The 21,403-nt window shown below is 40.3% G+C and overlaps 1 long non-coding RNA gene across 1 annotated transcript in view; it reads left to right on the forward strand.

The window, feature by feature from the left end:
* Positions 1–1,598: 1,598 nt before the first annotated feature.
* Positions 1,599–21,403, forward strand: part of LOC118453117 — a 50,424-nt gene continuing 30,619 nt past the window's right edge. The window contains exon 1 of the long non-coding RNA XR_004843067.1: positions 1,599–1,686. This is a non-coding gene — a long non-coding RNA (uncharacterized LOC118453117). The remainder of the gene's footprint in view (positions 1,687–21,403) is intronic.

Below are 21,403 nucleotides of genomic sequence, written 5' to 3' on the forward strand. Positions count from 1 at the left end.
AATGCCCATTTGAGGTGAATGAAAGTTGGAAATGGGAAAACAATAGCACATGTTTTACCATATTCTGGGAACTTTAGGCTAGTTTTCTGCCTGAAATACAAAGATAAATGTGGGTAGACCGTAAAAATTGGCTTAGTTAAAATGTGTGAACAGCTGCATAACATGAGGGAGAAGGCTGAATTGCTGCCTTATCTCTTCCCATGGGCTCCAAGGTAGTTATGTTTGGGGGTTGGTTTGTCTTCTCAAATCAGAATTTTTATCAGCTCTGGCAAAATTCCTATCTTGTCTGTCTTTCTGTCTTTTCAATGAATTATTTTTGTTTTGACCTCTTCTCTAGAGGCCAGTATTAGCATCTGACGTGTTCAGCAGCTGCAGTGGAAGCAGAGCAGTGACCTGACTGCTCTTAACAGTTGTTGCTCCGGTCACTTAGGATATCATGACTTCATTTTGTGCCTCTTAGTAAATTAAAAAAGAAAGTTTAATAAAGCAGCGGTGAAAGTGAAAGCAGTATATTTGGCACCAAAAAAATATATATATATATAGGTGAGCTGAACCTCACCCCTCAAGAGTAAAAATGTTGGTTTAGCCACCTATTACAGGAAGGAGATAATCTGTTCAACAGCACAGACTGTTTCATGGAGTTCAGGTCTGCCTTGGAGAATGCTTCACTGCTCTGTGGAAAGAAACAACTGCACTGGTGGTACAGAATAGAGTAACAAGTCTGGAGTAGTTGATTATTGTAAGGTTTTTTTATGAGTTCAGGGGATTGGCATCCTTAAGGATGCCAGTGTTGTGTTGGGATAATTCAGCTAGTGTGAAACAGCCTAACTCTGATACTACATCAACATGAATCTCCACGTAGGCTAAATCACCCTGTGGGGAAGCAATTAGTGTTACAGGCAGAGCCAGAGTTGTTTTGTATTTGCCAAAGAAGAAAATAAAAGCAGTTGTGGTTCAAGGTGGGATCAAAAATCAGGCCACGTGGCAGGTGTTGCCCGCAGAGATGGACTTGCTTGATAGGTCAATTCTTCTCCACTGGGTGATGTCTCAGGTCTGTCTCCTGATTGCTGCAGTTCTAGGAAGACCTAGCTCTTCTAGTTGCATCCACTGATGTTTAAAATTAGAGATTTTGAGGGTAATAGTCTTTTGGTAGATGCTGCTGTTTTGCTGTTGTCTTCAGTGCTACCTGACCATATCGAAAGGTGTAATACAGACTACTTTCTGTGAGGTGGCTAATAGAAAGATCAGCATTTCTAGAGAAACTGGTAGTTCAAGAATGCATCTCATATTAAAGGCTCAGACCCTCGTAACAGAAGCATCAAGATCCTCGGGGTTCCGAGCCAACTTGCAAGACCTCTCTTTCCTTGTGAATATAGCTACAGTGCATTAGTAGCTGGGCTTTGAAAAGTGCTGTTGCTTTTGGTGATGATCTTGTCTGTATGAACAGGCAAGGTAACAATATGCTCTAAACAGCTTCATTCCCTGTAGTCAGTCAGGTCATCCCCCTAACTGCCTGGTAGTTCTGAAGTTGTTTTTATACCCCTGGGATGTGCATTTGTGGTTCTTATCCATACTTTTTTGTGTTTGTTTCTTGTAGGAGGAGGACTGCCTTTTGGATTGTCAGCCACTTGGACGTGGTGATGCAGGTCTACCTGGAGGGTCAGGCCTGGATGGTTGGGATTTAAGGTGAGCCTGTGCTGAAAAATGGGTATAGATGTGAACCGAGAAATATGGGTTGTTTTTTTTCTTCCTTTTTTTTTTTTTTTTCTGGAGTTGTTTGTATGAAACATTTAAAGAAGAATCTGTGTCTGCCTCCTAGTAAATAGGTGGCATTAATAAAATGCAGTGGTATAATAATTAAGATCCCAGAGTAGCCTTTAGGGCCTGCAGAAAAGCTGTATGGTATTTAAATACCTAGGAGATGCTGCTTTAGGAAGAAATGTTACTCAGTATGAAAGTGAAAGTAAGTGTTCCCAAAACTTCATCTCAGTATGCACTGAGAGGCAGCAGACAGCTGAGACAGATCCCCTGTTCCAGCCTTTCTATCATTCGTGCTTCCAATTGTTGTATAACAAAATAGCTTCAGCCATTCTAGACTATAGACAATTCCTTCCAATGTAACAGTTTAATTAACTTCAGATCTGTAGTCTACCTTTCATGTCGGCCACTCTTCATTTTGCAGACTTTTGGTGATATATTTGCAGTTTAGACTTGATTCAGGTTTTTTTTCAGTTCATGGCTATGGGAAAGTATTTCCTTAAGCAAACACAACCCAAGAACAAAAGAGACCTTTTTGTGTGTAAGTGTGTGTAGCAGGTCCTGTCAGTCCCATAAAAGCAGAGCTTCCATAGTTTGTGTAGTTCATGGGATTAATCTTGGTCTTAGAGAATTGTGTAATTTTTGTGAGTGGAGAGATGTGTTTTCTTGGACACGATCAGGAAGATCTCACTGGTTTGTATCAGCACAATAATACATAGATGATCTATCTCTTAACTTCCCTAGAACAGAACTGATGTCTGATTCTGGCCATACTACCTGGAAGGAGCTGTCATCCTACTAGTTCTCTTGACACATGTAGCCTATGTTTTTTCTGAGATGTATGGTATGCACTGTTCCAGTTGTTGCTCCAAATTTATATGAGAACAAATTTCCTTGAAACTTGCTGTAGCTTTTGAAGGCTGGGGGAACATAGTGTAAGGAGTGGAAGTTTGAATAAAAGATTATTTTGCTGGTTTTAACATCTTATTTAAAAAAAAATAAAAAAGAAAAATTGGGGTCAGGGCCAGTGCTTACTCCTACACGTGCTCAAGAGCTTGAAAAGTTGGAAGGGCTTGCAGTAGAAAAGCAAAACCCAACCTTGATTCCTGAAGATTTGCGTTTGGAGCATGGTCTTGGAAAAAATGGATTGAATCTCAACAATTCTAAATCAAAACATTTGTATTTGTCTCCTCCAAAAATGTTTAGAGCCAAGCATATTCACATCACGTATACTTCCTGTGCAGTGAATTATTTCATGATGGTGAGCAGAAGTAGCCTGTTCTTGCAAGACTAAAGCATGTACTGAAAATTATGTGAACAGTCCTGTGAATTTAAGTTTTTAAGGGTAGTATGTACTTATAATAACTTCTTCCAGCAAAGACTGAAGTAAGTCAAGCCTCCAGAGAATTTCTTGCTGAACTTGCTTCTTACTATATACTATCATAAAATGGTTGTAACCTTCAGGAGATGATGCTATCAGACCATGTGAATGGGTATTCTGGCTGTATTTAAAAAAAATCAACAACTAAAATCCATGAGGATTATTTTAGTAGACAATTTAAACAACCAGAGATTGTTAACAGCACACAATTTACAGACTTAATGTGATAAAGATAAGAAAAGACATATCTTTAGAAAGTCTGATAACAAAACCACAGGGTATTTGAATATATAATCTTCAGATGAACTTGTTTAAGTTTTTCCACAGCATCTTACAATACTGTGCAGTATTTAATGTACCCATAACTGGCTTATCATATATATTCGGTAAGCAATGGACTCCAGATTATCAGACTGTAAAATGATAGAAGAAAATTGGTGACCTCTGGAGGTCATAACCTAGCTTTCTACTTTGTTGCTGGAGTTGCATCTGGTAAGACTGTCCAGTTGACTTCAGAGGCTGGGAAATGTGCAGGGTACGATCGCATGAGTGACTTATATTCTCTCTCCATATCATGCCAGTAGACACAGTTTATGAACAGGTATTTTGGTTTTTTTTTTAATTAACAGTGTGTTAATTAAAATTTTGCTAGCTGCATATGGTTTATCATGTACTACCTGTATTGTGTAACTTCCACAAGAGACAGCAAAGCCATGTGCAAGTTCACGTGCTATCTCACGTGCTGGACACTGTAGCAGCCCTGCTTATATATGAAGAAACACGCAGTGTTCCTTCTAATACTGGTTTATTTTTAATTACAGACATTTCAGCCAACTCCTGCTGTCTAGTGTAGCTTGCAGAACAGTGAGTTGTTTCATTTCTGCTGTCTGGGTTAGAACTGAAACACTGGTGATGCCCAGTTTTTATAAATCCCCTGTCAGTGCAGCAGTATCCTTTGAGTTAATGTCACATGTTAAACACCTGTGCTATGCTCTCTCTAACCTGTCTGGAAACAGCATCCTCTCCCTTCTGAAGATAAAGGCAAAATCATTTATTTCCTATTTATTTTCTCAGATGTTAGTAAGACTGTTCCCCACTACTGTGGTTTCAATTCAGCTACGTTTCTGAATGCTTTGTAAGCTGTACCTCACAATCTCTTGCTGACCCAGAAATTTTTCTTCTGCTGTTTTGAGAACAGTTTGCTTGAACTTTTGTGCTTTACTGATACAGAACAGTAGTACTAGATGTCTTGCAAAAGCCAAGCTTACAGGGAATGTCATCCTGTTGAAAGTGGTTTGCTCTTATACAATATATGATAATGCTTTTGTTAAAATGTGTGTTTGGTGTAGTACCTGTTGTGCCTGTGTTCTCTGGCACTATTGCTCATGCTCAGTTTGCCTGAGGATGAAAGTGTTAGTGTTGGATTAGTGTGGTGTCTTGTGCAGAATCAAGGTCCTCAGTTGTGCTTAAAAGTGTGTCAGCTCTTCACCTTCTACCTTGCTGGTAAGGTTGGTAAGATCTTTTGCTATTTTCTCCATAGAATTCTTCTCAGGCTTTGGGATTGCACTACTTGAAGGCATATTCAAAACTTGGATTTTTGTTGTAATGGATTTTGTTTGTTTGTTGCCAGGTGAAAAAGGGTGGGATAGGGAAAGTGCAAAAGCATCTTCCTTACTGATGCATCGCTCTTCAGAATGATAGTTACCGTTAAGAAAGGAAGTTATGCCCATTGCCGCTCCCAGAAGTTTAACATGCATCTCTGCATTTGGCCTGGGCTGTTGCCAAATGTCCTTAGCTATTTATTATGGTCACCAAAACAGCATCCTGACTATCCAAGAGTTGTAAACTTTGGATGAGACCACTAATCCGTTCAGTCTGACATCCTTTCTGACACTGCTTGGTTATTTCTATGGTGAGGTGCTTGAGGAGCAGCCTGTCCACCTGGGTTGTTTCTTCCTAATTTCCATTCAGGGAAAGATTTCAGATTGGTTTCTAGGATCTGAAATACTCAGGGCTCTTTCCAAAGCTTTTATTGCAGTGTCCTACTGAAAATATCAGAAATTTTCATCTTTATGAATATTTTGTTTCTCCCAAACTGTAATGACTCAAGAGTGTTGGTGGGAAGCCATGCAAAGCAAGAGAAGGTCAAGAAATCTGAGAAGTGATGACTCAATTGTGCTGCTTTTGCTAATTTCTTTGAATTGCCGATTCTGACTTCATTAGTGGCTCTACAAACCTTGGTGTTTGAGACTTGCAACTGATACCTTTTCTAAAAACAGAGGAGGGGGGGAGAGGGAGCACGCTGTTTATTTCAACAACCACAAGCAACACTTCCAAAATACACTTGTGGTTGTATCGCAGAGTTATGAATCTTAGGTTATCTAGTGGTGACTACATGGTGAGACAGTAGCCTAATATGTCCACGCTTTATTTAGAAAAGGTAGTTCTTATCAGAGACAAGGAATACCAGTGCTTGGTGCACTGTGTTTGCTGAATCCCTAAGTACAGATACCGAGCCTGTTGGCAGTTCACACTGCAAGATACAGAAAATTGCCTTTCAGGGTCTGACTGCAAGTTCTTAAGGATTTTGCAGTACAGAAAGAAACAAACTCCTCTCCCCCTTCACCTTCTCCCCTTCCAAATGCACTTTTTAGGCTGTTGTATGGTTTGATCAAAGCTAGCAAAGGGGTGTGATATCTCTTGATCAGATAGATTTTTCACTTACACTGTGGTGAATTTTTTAACACTGTATTATCTCACTGGAGTGGTGGTTCACAAACAGATTGTAACAGCTTTCTAAATTCTTCAGGCAGAGCCTAGATTATATCAGTTGTTACATTTAGAAAACCCTACCGTTTAAGAAAAAAAAATATTTTTTCATCACTGCAGAGTTTAAGCTGTAGAGTCTGGGTCTGCATCTTCAGTAATACAGCACTCTTTTTCTGTTCTGCCTATTTAAAAATAAAACAGAAGAGCAAATCCTTCCTGGCAAACCGGGAGATCCTTAGGTTTGGGGGTATATACAGTTTGAATTGAAGATAAGGGGGTTTTGAGGGCATAGGCTTTGACACAAAACATGTGGCTTTAATTCCCATAGGCAGACAGTGCAGCCAAACTGGGGATTAGTGAAGTCTGTGGGACTGTCCTCCCTGACTTGCCACCTCCTCATCGATTCAGAGCGCAGGAAATTATTTGGCCCTGTGGCAACAACACCAACTGTAAGATGTATCTGATAGTGAAAGAATAAAGTGTTTGTTCTCCTAGAAAGACAGAAAGTGTTTGTGTTGGGTTTTGGTTTTTTGTTTGGTTGGGTTTTTTTAATGTAAATAAAAAATCCTCTGTGGGTCATTTTAGGCTCTTGCAAAACCTTGAATATGCTAAATGAGCGTGGTTCCCTAGCTGAGCCAATCGGGATGGCCAGGCACAGGCAACACTTTTATCCCACGGGAGGGAGGAGGGGTGAATGAGCTAGAAGATATAAGCTGAAACAAAGCCATGCTGTCCTTCTGAGTCATTCGCATACACTGGATGGGTAAGGCTTCCTGCTTCCTGGGACACAGAAGTGGGGTCATGATTCTAACAATGGATGCTGGTAAGTCACTTTTTATTAAATTTGTCCGTCTTTGTTTTCTGGCAAGTCTCTCCTACTTCTCCCCCCCCTCCCCCCTCCAATTTCAAAAGAAGGTATCTGTAAATAGGGAAGCTGAATGATTAAATAAATACATCCTCACTATAGACTTCCCAAGCTGTATGCTCTTTACTGTGTGCTACACTGGTGTTATTTCTTGACTTGTTGAAGTGCATATCCTCTCTTGTAATGCAAGACTTTGGTATCAGAAGTGTGTCTGTTAATTAGTACTTCTGTCTTAATTGGGACAGAACCTGTGGTCTGAGAAGTGGATGATGTCTCACTCTGGTAACAGAGGTGATAGTCTCTGGAAGATACATGACAGATCTTATACTTGCTGTAACGAGCTAGCAGTGAACTAATGTATTGGCTGTGGCTTGCTCTATTCTGTTTACAGAAATTTTGTACTGGGGAGGAAGAGGGAGAAACTACTGCATTTCTGTGGTAGTCACTTCTGCTTTCTGTGTTTATAGCCAAGGAAGTCTATGTTAAAAGAGCACATGCAAGACTTTTTTTTTTTTTTTTTTTTTTTTTTTTTCAAAATTGAGTGTGAAAGTGAAGTCTTTAACATAGTTCCCTGTGTGATAGGGAGAATGAATGCAAACAGTAAGATGTAGAGTGGTTTCTATAAAAGAAACAAGCAGTCCCAGTCCTGCTCCTTGAGAGGGGGTGTGTTTCCATGTCATAACTCACATCCTTCAAATTCCACAGTAATAAAAAGACCTCGGATTTTAAATGGTTATGGATAGGGCATAAAGCACCAGTGGTTGTGCTCTGGCAACATGCTCACGGCTGCTCTTTCTCTTACCAGTTGCAAGCATGCCTGCTGCATTTTTAAGAGCTCTGTTGAACTTTTGTCAGCAGTTGGTTCAGCTACTTTTTTTTCACCACAGCGCAGAAGCATAATGTGACAAGTTCTGCAATCCGTGTTCAAAGTGATAAACTTACTCGGGCAGATTTTGCTGGTCTGTTTTATCTACTTGTCACATGCTCAGTTTATTCCATGCTAATGAAAAGCTCAGTGTCCACTGTGTGTCTGAATTGATTAGGCTAGGCATTTGCTAGGGCCTAAAGGGAAAACTCTGTGCCTTCTTCCAACTCTTTGACTTCTTTGAGATTTCCAGAAGGTGACCCAGCTGGGTTCTTCATGCACAATTTAGAGGAGATGGCAAACCACTTCATTTAACCCACCCACACTTAATTGAAGTTGCTTTGTCATCATCTGTATAGGCAAGATAGAAGCCACTGACTCTTTTTGTGTTCAATGTATGTTACAAGCTTTTCAAATCAGTTAAAACCCAGGCCCTTTAATGGAGATGATGAAATTTAATGCAAGCTCAGAGAGGAATAGAATGGCATATGGCTGACAATTTTGCATGACATGGAGGATGATGATTTTTGTATTTTGACCCTTTCATTAGAGTTGCTTCTAGATAAGCCATATTTCAGGCCTTTCTTAAAGCAGTTTGTATGCCGGGAATTGGCAATTCCCTTCTCTCCCTGCTTGTACAAAAAGGACTGTTGCCTAGATGGTAGATGTCATGCCCAGAACTACAGCACGATGTCCTGGCAATGTTCAGCATTTACGTGCTTGTGGGAGATATGGATCCATGCTTTGCCCACAAGACATTCTTCCCCTTTGAAGTTCCTGTACTGCACTGGAGTAATTTACCTCTTTGTTTTGGAAAGACTGTGGAGATGTTAATGGTACATGGTTTAGAAAAAATCTTTTATTTGCATATACTTGTGTACGTGCGTTGTGTGGTTTCTTTGTGCTGTGAGGTGAACCATAAAGATAATTCTGCTCACCTACGTGTCACTGGATCCAAACCTTTACCTTTTTCTGGAACATCGTCACTGTGCTAGTTTCTCAGGAATTCCTGTGCTCTAGTAGTCCTAGTGGTAATTTTCAGCGTTATGTTGACTTGTATGGTTAGCAAACATACATTTTGGAAGCTCCCAGTTCCTTAAGAATTCTTAAATTACAGTTCTCGGCTGCTTTGTGGGAAAATGGTTCTAACTGCCTGAAAGGAAACACTGTAATACAAGGATTTGTAACAGTGAGTTCTAGTACTTCTCAAATGCATTTAGGTTACAGAAAAAATATGGAAGCAATTCAGTGCCTTATGCCTTAAATCTGGGACACATATCGTTTATCTTCTGCTTGGTATTGCCCACCTTTTAAAGCTGAGCTTGCTGTTCTTGCAACTATTTGCTTATTTCAACTTGTAGGTTTGCATTACAAGTCAGGGTTGATAATTTTTTTTTTTTGAATGGGCATCAAATTCTTAAAGCTGTTTTTTATCAGGCCAAAACTTCTATTCCTTAAGATAATTCTAAGAATACTTGTCCACTTGTTTCAATTTTTATTAAATGCATTTTGTTCTGCTGCATTTGTCTTTGCAGCTTTTAATTTCTCCCCGGAGCAGGACTAAAAAAGTTTGGGATGGGGGAGTAAAACGGAGAGCTGCAAGATAGAGTTGACAGTATAAACGGATTTGAAGCAGCTACAGGCTGGGACTGTTGCAACAGCTGATTTGATCCTTCTGAGTTTCAAGAGCTATTTATGGTAGATTAGCTGTATCAAAGCTCTACTGTTCCAACCATAAAAGGTTGGTCCTATGTGAAGTTGCCACACTGCATTTGGCTTAGTCCTCCGAGGTTGGAGAGCCTATAGCTTTTTATGTGGATAAATCCAGTGATGGATGGGAATACTAAAGGCAGATCAAGGAATAACACTGTTGAGGACTTCAGATGGCAGCGAACTCTTAAAAGGAGATTTTCACTAATAAATTTTTTGCTCTAATGTTTGGAATCAGCACTTGGATATAGCTCCTGCATATTTACTGCATTTGGTGAACACATGCTTTTAGGAAAGCGCTGTTCTAAATTTATCTGACTTATCTGAATCATCTTGACTGCACATGTGCTTGCCAGCCTTGCATGTTGATATTTGGTAACTTTTGTGAAGTCAGTTTTCTGTTTTCTTAGCGGGTGAGTGTTAGGCACTTTGGAATCTTAGCTGAAGTGAGAAACTTCTCTAAAACAAGAATTATGAAATTCCTGGCTAAAGAGAGCTTCAGGTGTTATCAGTAACTATTTTGAGAAGACTTTGACCCCATCTGCTGCATCCGTACCTTCTTTCTTTCCTCCCTTGTGTCAAGGCAGACAAGTGGATATTTTACAGGATTCTGAAGTAAGTAGCACCTCTTTCGGGGAGCTTGCACGCAGTCGGTCGAGCCAGTTGTTTGAGAATATTTGCGGCTTTGTCAGGTTGAAATGTGAGTGGGTTTATTCCAGCCTGTGCATGCCAGTCATTCAGTCTTCCTTAAGGCATTTTGTGTTTTTATTCTTGTGGTTTTGCTTAGAGGATGAGTTCATTCCGCTATGAATGGAAAGGCCTGTCCTGGTTGGTTTGTGTGTGAGGTGTGTCTCTCTTCTTTTTCTGTTTTAATACGTTAACCTTAGCCACAGTACTACAAGCAGCTATAAGAACACTTCTATAAAACCAAAATTTTTCAGTAGTAGTTTCCTCTTGTGTTTAAGAAGTTCTATAAACACATGTGAATACTGTTGCTTGGATAACTGTTGTATTTTGAGACTTGGAGTGTTCTGAAGAAATCTTCCTCTAACTTCCCATTATCTTATTTTTAAACATCACCAGAACAGCACAGGTGAAAGTTACTGGCACTCTTTTACCTTCCTCTCCTGCAGCAGTATCAACTGTTAAAGGGGGGGAAGCATAAGGGACAGTGGAGGTGGAAGAGGAGGTTCCTTGCTTCAAGGATGTTTCAGGTGTTGTGTCTTAATCTCCAGAAACACAAGAACAGTGTCCTTGCCAAGGAAATAAATTTTCTGGTTTTTGGTTTCCCTTCTAGGAACTAGCAATTTAAGGCCATCTTCCATTTTCTTTGGATTACAAATCTGTATTTCTCTGTCAAATGGATCTAGAATTTTTATTCTGAATGATACAAACCTGCGTTTTAGCCCAGAGAATACCAGGAGACAGAACACGTCTGGGGAGTTACTGTTTAAAAACTGTTTTAGCAGCTTAGGGATAGGAATATTTTATTGGAATAAACCCCCCCATATATTTAATCTTTCTCACATGTACCTTGTTAGATATACATTTAAATACTCACCTCTATCTGCATATTTTATAAGAGATTGAATCCTTCTGCCTGCAGAGGCAAGGGGGGTTAAGAAGAAACTGCCCGATCAATAACCTCCTTCAGATAGCCTGTTAATTTTTGTGTTGGATTAACAGACGTGTACTTCAGTTTAATACCTGACTTTAAAATGTTTTTACATTGCTTCCATTAGAATTAGTATTTTTAGTAGGCATCCTTTTTTATGTGATCTGTTTTTTTTTTGGTTACTTGCATTTTAAAAAGCAAGTTGACATAAATTGCTCCACCATTTTAGCATGCCTGTGTTGTGCTCCTATAAGCCTGTTAGAAGATGTCAATGCCTTAAAAGCCTTAAAACAGACCACAAAGACATCAGATATGGAAGTTAGGTACCCCAGAGTCTGTACAAGAGCAGGAAGGCACTGTTAGAGCTCTTAACTTGAGTTTTGGGCTCAAATGCGCTAAGGGTGTAATGCAGGAAACATTTTGATTGATGAGCATTAACAATATCAGCTCCTCTTTGTGCAGCAGATGCTTAAACTTGTTGGAACAGGTAAACTTTCTTCCCTGCTATCTCTGGGGAATTAGTTGATTTAAGAGTTAATTCTACCTCTTCCTATGCTCTTCTGTCTTGATTACATTGCTAAATTACATTCTTGGCAAAAATTTCCAGTGGGAAGGAGGATTCCAGATTTCTAGGAGCTTTATTTGGAAGGACTATAGCTTTGTACTTGCCATTTCTTTGCTAAATTCCTTGTATTTGATAGTTTATATGGGATAAAGGTAGTGGGTACAGGCAAACAGTTTTGACCTAGCTATGCCATTTTTACTTTTTATACAGAGAAGAGAGATTACCCTCTATCTGTACACAGACCTCCCCAAAACTATCTAGTTGAGGAAAAGTGAAATGGTAGTACACACTACTTCTTTTGCCAGTTTTCTGTGTGAAGAGGGTTTGTGTGTTATCCTACATACATTCCAACACATCATGAACTGAGGTTTCTCTCTTGTTTAGATTTATGTTGATGAAGTGGTTTGAAAGCTTTATATATTCTTAGTACATTTGTTTATGCAAAACATTACTAAGAATGCATAGAACTTGTGGTTTGTGGGTTTGGTTTTTTTTTAAATGCAACATTGTCATTTTCCTTGCTTAGAATGTGTTCAGAAGATTGGCTCTCATCTATGAACCCTTTCATATAATGAACATAGGTGAAAATTGCACAAGCTTATTTAGTTTATATTGCCGTTGTTTGAGTTCATGTTTGTTCCCCAATGTGTTGGTGTTGTGCGTGGCAATTTCACTACAGTTTTAAAGAAGCAAAAGCTCTGGAATAGTTTGCAGTAACAGGGTGGCTGAGATTATTCACTTTGCAGAGACATCGCAGTGCAGAGCATGTTTTCTTGCTGAATGCACAGGCTTCTGTTTCTCCACGGAGAAATGGAGGGGAATAGCGAGCTCTCAAAGGAAGCAGTGTGTGCAATGGTCTCACCTTATTAATTCACTGTTTTTGCTACTTTCCCAACTAGGCACTTTAGAGTTAACAGACACATTGGAAGGTCATGATTTTTAATGAGCAAAACATGTCCTAGTTGGAATCTGTCTTAAGCAGATAAGAATGCATTGGGTAACTGGTGATAAAAATGCTTCTGATGTCATTTACTCACATGGTGGTGTGTTGAAGGGAGTCTTTCAGTAGAGAGGGTACAGCAATTATGCATTAAGTCTTTGCTGATTTATTTGGATTTAGTTGATGGAACGGTCTCTCTTTGCTTTAATGATGCCAGTTTTCAGAGTTTAAAGAAAATAAGCTGTAAAGTCAGATTTCAAAGACCCAGATTAAAATAATTCATATTTCCAGGCATGTCTCTCTTCAGGTATACAGAAAAGCGTCATGATGAACTTGGACATGAAGCATCATGTGTCATAATAACTAAGGCCAGGTACGTTTCTAAAACAACTTAAGGCTCCATCAGACCGTTACGCAGGAAGTGCGTAATTTCCCCACAGAGCTGAGCTGTTTGATGCCGAAAGTGCCGTGCTGTTACTAGTGGTCTGTTACAAAGGAACGGGATTCAGGTGTTAGTTGAGAGATTGCGTGCCAAAGTACTGTGAGAAGTTAATAATACTTCCATGGAGTTAATGACTGCCAAATGTGCTCCTCATGGTTTATACCTGTAAAACTCTTGGCAGTCAGCAGAGACCTGCAGGATTTCATTTATGCCGTCATATCAGCCTTAGATTTAGGCAAAATTACTGTCTATTCCTTGAAATAAACTAAAGCTTGCACTGTCTCCTATTAGCTTGGTGTAGAAGGAGGGAGGAGTGTGGATTAATGTTTCAAAACAGATGCACCAAATGATTGAGGGAATATGCAAGTCATATGTACTTCACATGTGACTTTTTCAATCTTGCCCTTTCTGACAAGAAGCCCAGTTAAGCCTCAGAGACAGCTAGAATAACTCTTCAACTCTTAGAATATAGTGGTCTTAACTGTTTATATTGGAGTAAAAAATGGACAGTATTTCAATGTTGTTTTCCATTAAGTGCCAACGGGCCCCAAAACCAAGGTGAGATTGTACTGGAAGCACTGTTTGAGGCAGCTGTTGGCACTCCAGTGGTGACGAGGGGTTGGTAATGCTAGCCCTGTAAGCCACAAGTTAGGTCTGGGAGTTGAGAGACCTGGATTCACTTGGCTTTGGTGTCAGTCATCGTAACACCTGCCTGCCTTCAGTTTCCAATAAAAAAAAACTTGCCTGATTTGTTAACACAGGCAGCTGGAGCTGAACAACTGAGGCAGTTGTTGCTCCAGCAGCATTGGATTTCACTTTTTCTTCCGCTTCATTGTGAAGACGGGTAGCTGTTTGTTGCAGTGAGTAAAGCTATCCTTGAATCATATATTTCTTATTGGAGTCAAACCATCTGGAGCATATAACCCATTTGAAAGAAAAAGACTCAAGGATTCAATGTTGGTAACTTTTAAGCAACATGAAAAACTCTTGGAAGTTGAGGGAAATGAAGCTTATTGCATGCCTTTTAGTTTATACTAAAACTGCTTTAAGAAAAAAAATGCCAACTACCTGAGTTGCACTCAGTGAAACCTGTGTGAATTGCACAAGCTGACTTTGAAAACACAGGTCAACCCCCATCCTTTCATTCTGATCAGATTGTAAGGGGTGTCTTTGCAAGTGAGGAATCTTTACATTCATAGCTGGAAGTTGTGTTTCAGAATGGGAAACTAAATTTTTTAACTGTAAAATGAACTCAAGTCTTTAAAGGCTGTGTTACAATTACAGGCTTAAATACCAAATTCTCAGGTTGAGGTTTCTCATGTTTTCTTACTTCCATTTCTTATTAAATTCTCAGTGGGGAAACATTATCAGAAAAAAAACCTATACCTCATAAAATAGCACAGAATACATTGTGGTTATAGAGCTCTACATACTAAAGTATTCTGATTATCAGTACACAGATATCTAAAAGTATGCTACAAATGTAACTGTGGCAGATGCAATTTTGATATTGCCAAAATGAATTTGTCAGTTTATATGTGCAAATATTGGAATTATGGATGTTTTAACAATTGCTTTGTTAGTATTTGGGGCGGGGTGAGTCCTGCCACTCAGCCATTTAAAACTGAACTGAGCAATTAACAAAAAAGTGTTCCTGTACCTCTGCAAAAAATTGAGAACATTGCATTTTCAATCAGCTGTAACCAACTGTACTGAGAATGAGCAAAACTATTAGAAGGTTTTTTGTGATCAGTTCTGCTTATACACCAATCATCTAGAATTGTGCTTGAGCTGTCTACAGTTATTTTGTACCCAAAACACTAGCGAATCAGAGCACTTCTGGAAGAAATGTATTCTGTTGGCAAAAATTGTTTGTACTTGGTGTGTGGAAAACTTTGATATTTTTCTCCTTGTTGAAATTTCTAGAAAGGGTAACAGTCTTTTAGCTTATTCAGAGCAAGAAAGACTAACTGAACTAACAGTTGGCATGTAGGAATCTACACCAAGACTTCATCTAGCTGCTGATTGCCACATGTATTTGAAGAGCGACCTGTCCAGCTGGAGGTCTCACAGAGATGGAAATGGGATATTTAAGCTGCAGAAAACTTGTTTGGTTTAGGTTCCTTGAAAGAGTAGGAAAGAATTGGTTGTCTTGAAGTATCTCAGAGCTCAAAAGAAGATATTTGATGATCATGTGCTCACATGTAGCATATTTTGCCAGATAAGAGCGGTAAGTGTTCAGCTCAGAGGAATTCTGGTAACTTAGAGTTGTGAGGTTAAAAAAGCTCTCATACCTGCAAATGGTTGGCGTTTCTCTTCTGGAAGCTTTTGCTGATCAGTCATTAGATGAAGTCACAACCCTTTATGTGTAAGGGTTCTGTTTAGGTGGGCACAAGAAAAATGATCCATCCTGGCACTTACTCAGAGCCATAAAGGCTTAGTTTTTCCAGTGTTAATCATGTTTCTGGCTATTTGGATTATGTATATTTGCTGGCTATAAGGATTCGTAATGGTTGAGTCAAAGGAGAAAACAGCATCAACACATTTCAGTCCAACATTTTGTTCTCTGAGCTAGTAATGTGTGTCAGGTATATTAACTAGGAGGATTTATAGCAATTACTAATTGCAGAAAAATATCATCAATAAGACTTTGTGTTCTTCACAGCTGCCCTGATTTAAACAAGGGAGGTCAAGAGCAGCCTTGCTGTTCGCTTGCTTGTAAGCTGGCGTTTAGATTTAGGTCTTGAAGTGGGTTTAGGTTTCAGGCTGGTGAATTTCAAATTCAGGTCTCCGCATTTCTTTTGGAAATACCTAGGCAATTCAGACACAGTTTGATGAGGCCAATCACATTCTTTCCTACTACTGTCAGGAATGAGGGTTTTTGTTCGCCTATGTTAGACATGCAAGTGCACCTACTAGATCATGTTTCTGCAAATGTTTAATAGGGATACCAAGTTCTTCTGACTGCTTTAGGCAGCTGATGGTTTGGATTGGCAGATGGGAATAGTGGAAGCGGCAACCTCACTTTAAAATACCAGTTTAAGAATCCCTTCCGCTCACCCCCCAGCTCCCAGTTTGCTCCCAAACCACTCTCGATGCGTGTCAGTTGGCTACATGGCCACACAGATTGGGGAACTGCTCTGCCTGAGGACTTTTTTCCCTGTCTTCTCTAGCCCCATGGATTCCCCAGTCCTGCTCACCATGGCTGTGCCAGTGTGGGTGCTCATTCAGTGGGGGTGGGAGGAGTCAGGGTTAGAAAAGAGCTGCTCAGTGGGGGAGAGTGAGAAGGAAGGACAGGGGAGTAGGGAACACTGTGTTGGCTCTGGTTAGATGGCAGGAGAAGGGACAAAACTGTGGGCCATACGAGCCGTGAGGTACCTCAGTCCTTTGCATTGTTTTCACCACATCAGGTGCAACATCAGCATCAAAATGTTTGCAACTCGAGGTCTATCATACTGTGTTCACAATAGCTTCTGTTTGCTTGATTTAGAGGCTTAAACAGAGCATGATAAGGGAGGTAGGACAATGTCTTGTGTGAGTGTTGTGCTAACATTCTTATGCCAAAGGCAACTCTCTTACTTAAGTCCCATCTCGATTCTTGGACCTAGCCTACTGCTGCCTCTTCTAGCCTAGTGTTGAAATTGCCCACTGAAGTTGTCTACTTGCCTTTGTGCCATGCTTCTGAAAGAGCATCGTGGGGTCTTAAGTCTGAACGGTTTTCTACTTAAAATTAGTTCTGCGTCTTTCATTTGAGATTTAAGTAAACTTCTTACTTGAATTATGGAAGTTTATATACTGCCTGTGCTGGGTTGTTTGGACTTAAGTAAAAATAGGTGCAAGTAAAGTTAGGGCGTAATGTTAAGTGCAGAGATGGAAGACTTATGTTTGATATCACAGAAACTTTGCAGCTTGATGGAAGCCAGCACAGAAGTAGCTAGTTTCTAGTGAAACATTAAATAGAGGAGTATTTCTGAAGTAAACCTAGGGCCAGTAATTGAGTGGACTGTTATGAATGACTTGCAGTTGCCTGTGATGATGTGAGACTGAATGCAGACAATGAAATGTCATGACAACACAACTCTGTGGAAGTTAATTGTTAGGAAAAAAAGTGGCTCCACACACACATTCCTCTCAGCCAACACTTGAGATAAATCAAGAACTATTAGGCTTCGTTGCCCTGGCTTGTCTTCCTGGCGTCCCAGGCCTTCCACAGCAGGCCACTTGCTCCCTATGCAAGATTTTGGAGACAGAGAGAGAGAGAGAGAGAGAGAGAGAGGAGAGAAAAAATAAATAAAGAGAGATCACAGATTAGAGACCAGGCTTTGAGACTGAAACCTAGAGCTGGTTTCAAGGAGAACCAAGGGAAATACTTAGACAAATGGAGCTCTCTCGTGCTTTTGTTTTTACTGTCTTGATTGGATAAATGGGCTAGTTTAAACAGGATCTTCGGGTCACTTCTCTGCTGGGAACAGACAGGGTTGGATATGCTGGGATAATAGTCTAAGATTTAATCTGAGTATTGCTTCATGGGATTACACCCTAGGAGGCGTAAATGACTCATTCTCAATGCGACTTCACTTACATGCCCATGTACCCTGACAATGCCTCCTTCGGTACCTTGGGATATTTTGCACCTTATTCCTATCTTTGATTCAGTGTCTGTGAAACGCAACCTCCTGCTCAACTTCAGCGTCTAACAAATGGTTTGAACTGAAATGATCTCTGGATTGATTAACATTTCTAAATTGCTTCTCTCATGTGACATGTGACAATTAGTTGAATTATAAAGTAGTTTTCTGGTGTTTGTTGCTTCCACAAACCTGGATTTTTGTGTTGAACACTATTTCTGTATTAGCAGGGGAGCAAAACTTAAGTGTGGCCCTTGCATATTCCAAGACTGGTGGGCTGAAACCTAACCATGAAAGCTGATGGAGCTGAGATGTGCCCTTCTGCTTGCAAGGGGATGCTTTGCTGTAGCCCCCGCTGGGCAGTCATGTGTGAGTCTTCCTGAGACAGAGGAGTAGTTTTGTCAGTTCACTGGGGGCAAAGTGTGTTCAGTAGAGTACAGTAAAAAACAATGCAGTTGGTGGTACTGTTCCCACGGCCATCAAGCTGTACTCACTGTAGGTGGTCTAGCAAGGCAGACAAGCTCTAAACGTTTGGAAATATTTACATGATTCAGGACCCTGACCCTGGCCAACGTGGCTGTACATCCTGCGAGACTATCATGTGCCAAAAAAAATTGGGCATTCAGCTTTACCCAACCTATCATGTTTTGCCTTGTAGCTAAAAGTCCTTCCTACAACCACCTGCCAACTATTGTAGCTGTCTAGTTTTAAGGGTTGACACGTACCCAAACCTGGTTTTGTTGCAGGCTAGAGATTTAGCTTGCAATTCACTAAAAATAAATAAATTAAGGGGGGGGGGGGGGGGGGGGGGAGGGGAAGCAGAAAGAGGAGGGAACAGAGTTTTGCAGGGCAGACTTGGGGTTAGTGGTTTTTTTCCCTCCTTTTGGAGCTCTTAAAAAAGCAAAAATCTAGCTTTTAGCTCAGGGGTTCTTCAAGTAAATTATTTTAACCTTCTGTTGTTGTTCAAAATAGTGATAACGACAAAAAAACCATTCTGCTTCTAAAGGTGATCTCTTATAAGTGAAAGGTCCCCCTTCCCTTTCCACCACAAAGGATCTATCCTTGTTAGGGCAAACAGGCAGCTTGTGACTTTGACAATAGAACTTTGTATTCTGAAGGCATAGCATAAATTATTCCCTCCCCAAATAAGGCAGGGGGGAAGCCAATAGCCTGGTTTCTCCACAGAAGCAAACCAGAAATACTGTGATTTAACCACAGTGATGCTGTGCTGGCCAGTGTCAAGGACTGCCTGTAGTACAAAAGCTTTTCAGCAGGTTTTGGTAAGAATTTACAAGTCTCTTTCCCAAACACACTCTCAGGGCAAAGCTGTAGCCTAAGAGGAAGCATCAAGTGAAAAATTACAAGTGATGATGTCCTGTAAAGCCATTTTATTTATGGTACTTCAGACTTTCTGGGCTGGCCAATAGGCCATTGTATCAGTCACAATTTTAGCCTTTCCCTTTTTAAAACAGGATCATGATTACATCCTTCAGGACTTAGAACCTTTTTTCTTCACTGTCTGAGTTGCTGGTCTCTATTTTCCCCTCCCTTTCCCTTCGAGGATTATATCCTTTTTTATTACTTAAGTTATGCTTTATCTGCATTTCTTGCCCCCTTTTCCCCTGCTAACTTTGAGTAGTCTAGAGGCTCAATTTGCAGGCACCTTTAACTATTGCATTTGCCAAATGGAACTGTTGGAAATGACCCTTCCAAATTGAGAGGTTTTCATTGCTCTGTAAATATTTGGAGTGGAAACAGAAAGCAGAACCTTTGAATGCTCCTTTATGACACATCAAACCTCTTACCATGTTTGTTCTGAAGTGGTGGTGATGAGGGGAAAATCACATAATTGTATCAGTTGTTCTAACGTAAGATTTGACGATGCCTTCAGAAAGATTTATTTAAATTCTCTTTTTTGTGTGTATGTCCAAAGATGGGCAATGAATCTGGTGAAGGATCTAGAGCACACATCTTATGAGGAGTGGTTCAGGAAACTGGCGTTGTTTAGCCTCGAGAAAAGGAGGCTGAGGGGAGACCTTATCGCCCTCTACCTAACAGGAGGTTGTGGCAAGGTGGGTGTTGGTCTCTTCTCCCTAGTAACAGGTGATAGGACGAGAAGAAATGGCCTCAAGTTGCACCAGGAGCGGTTTAGATTGGATATTAAGAAAAATATTTTCACCAAAAGGATTGTCAAGCATTGGAAGGGGCTGCCCAGGGAAGTGGTTGAGTCCCCATCCCTGGAGGTATTTAAAAGACAGATGGATGTGGTGCTTAGGGACATGGTTTAGTGGCGGACTTGTCCAACTGTTAACCTAGCACTGCCTTGGTGATCTTAAAGGTTTTCCCAACCTAAATGATTCTGTAAATCTATTTTGTTAGGAAATGACAAAAGTAGTTCTGAGCTTTCTTGAGCTGCCTCTCTGCTGACAAAGGAGAAGCATAGCCAAGGAACAGATGAGAGAAATGACAAATACTATTTGGCTTTCTAGTTTTGCTTTCCAGTTTGCATGAATATTAGGAGAAAGCTTCTAAATAACTGACTACAAATACACCTGACTTAATACATTTAATGTAGCTTTAAATTTCACATGCTTTACAACCTGTGCTCTTAACACTTACTGCATGATTCAAGTTCATGAAGGCTTTCAATTTACCTGCACTATGAACTTTTAGTGAGCTCTCCTTTTAGAACTGGAGATGCTTTATGTCTGGGGATGGTTGGGTCGCATGTCTCTGAAATACAGTAGTGTCCAAGCCAGTGGTTTAAAACTGCAGCACTGTCACAGTTCTGAAAAAAATAAACAACTGTCAAACAAATTATATTTTGGTACGGAAGAACTGTTTATGCCTCTTGGTAATGGAATAATGTGTCACGAACTTTATTTAGCTGTTGCAGTGTGCCAGTTTCAGCTGACTTGTAGCACTTGCTGAAGCAAGCTGACTGTGAAATAGTTGCCTGTACACATCTCATAAACCCCTTGTGGTTTGGGTAACCGTTCCCTCACACAGGAGCAGCCTTTGAAGGGCTGGTTGTTGCGTGCTTGGCTTTTAATTCCAGTGGCATGGAAGAGATAAGGGAGAAACAAGTTTTATAGCCTAGAACCAACAAAGCCTGTGAAGAAGCACCACATCCAGCGGAGGGATTAATAGGCATCCTTAGCAGTAGCACTCAGATGTCTGCTGTGTCTGTTAATCTCTATGAGACGACCTAGATCGTTGGACCAACTGCAGGCTTGATGCACTTTCTGACAGCATAAAATTGGCTTGTAATAAATACGCTAAGGAAGCGGCAAGAATAATGGAACCTATTTGGGAACTGACATGTCATTGGGTTTTCAAAAATCCCTGGAAGTGTAATGCTGGCAAATGAATATTCATAAACCAGGCTATTAAAATTTTAAGCGAACCTTGAGGGGGTGATGATGTCAGACTCCAGAGTTAATTAGAGAGATGGTAAAATTCTTGGCTAACTAGGCTGAACACACTCTCACAATAGTTTTTACACAATACAACAATCAGAGGGAGCCACTGCGTTGGATGTAGGTTTTGAAACTCTTAATATATTCCCTGAAGTGAAAGTCTATCAGTGTAGAGAAGAGGAAGTATTTACACCCAGCTACTGTCAAAATAAATAAACTTCAAGTAGTTGAGTTGCTGATAATTTCTTTTGTGCTTAGTTTTGTTACTGAATTGGTCACAATTTCTGGCTTGCTTGCTTGCCATAAAGTGCCCTGCTGGGCTGCGAAGCATGTGGTGGCTCTCTTGAAAATTGCCAGTTGTTAAATGCAATGTGTAGTGTTCACTAGACATCAGGGGGATGCTAATATTGCAGTAACTTCACTTACTCAAGGCAGCGACCAGTTTT

The sequence above is a fragment of the Egretta garzetta genome, unplaced genomic scaffold (genome assembly GCF_000687185.1).
Source record: "Egretta garzetta isolate BGI_Z169 unplaced genomic scaffold, ASM68718v1 scaffold369, whole genome shotgun sequence".
Lineage (NCBI taxonomy): Eukaryota > Metazoa > Chordata > Aves > Pelecaniformes > Ardeidae > Egretta > Egretta garzetta.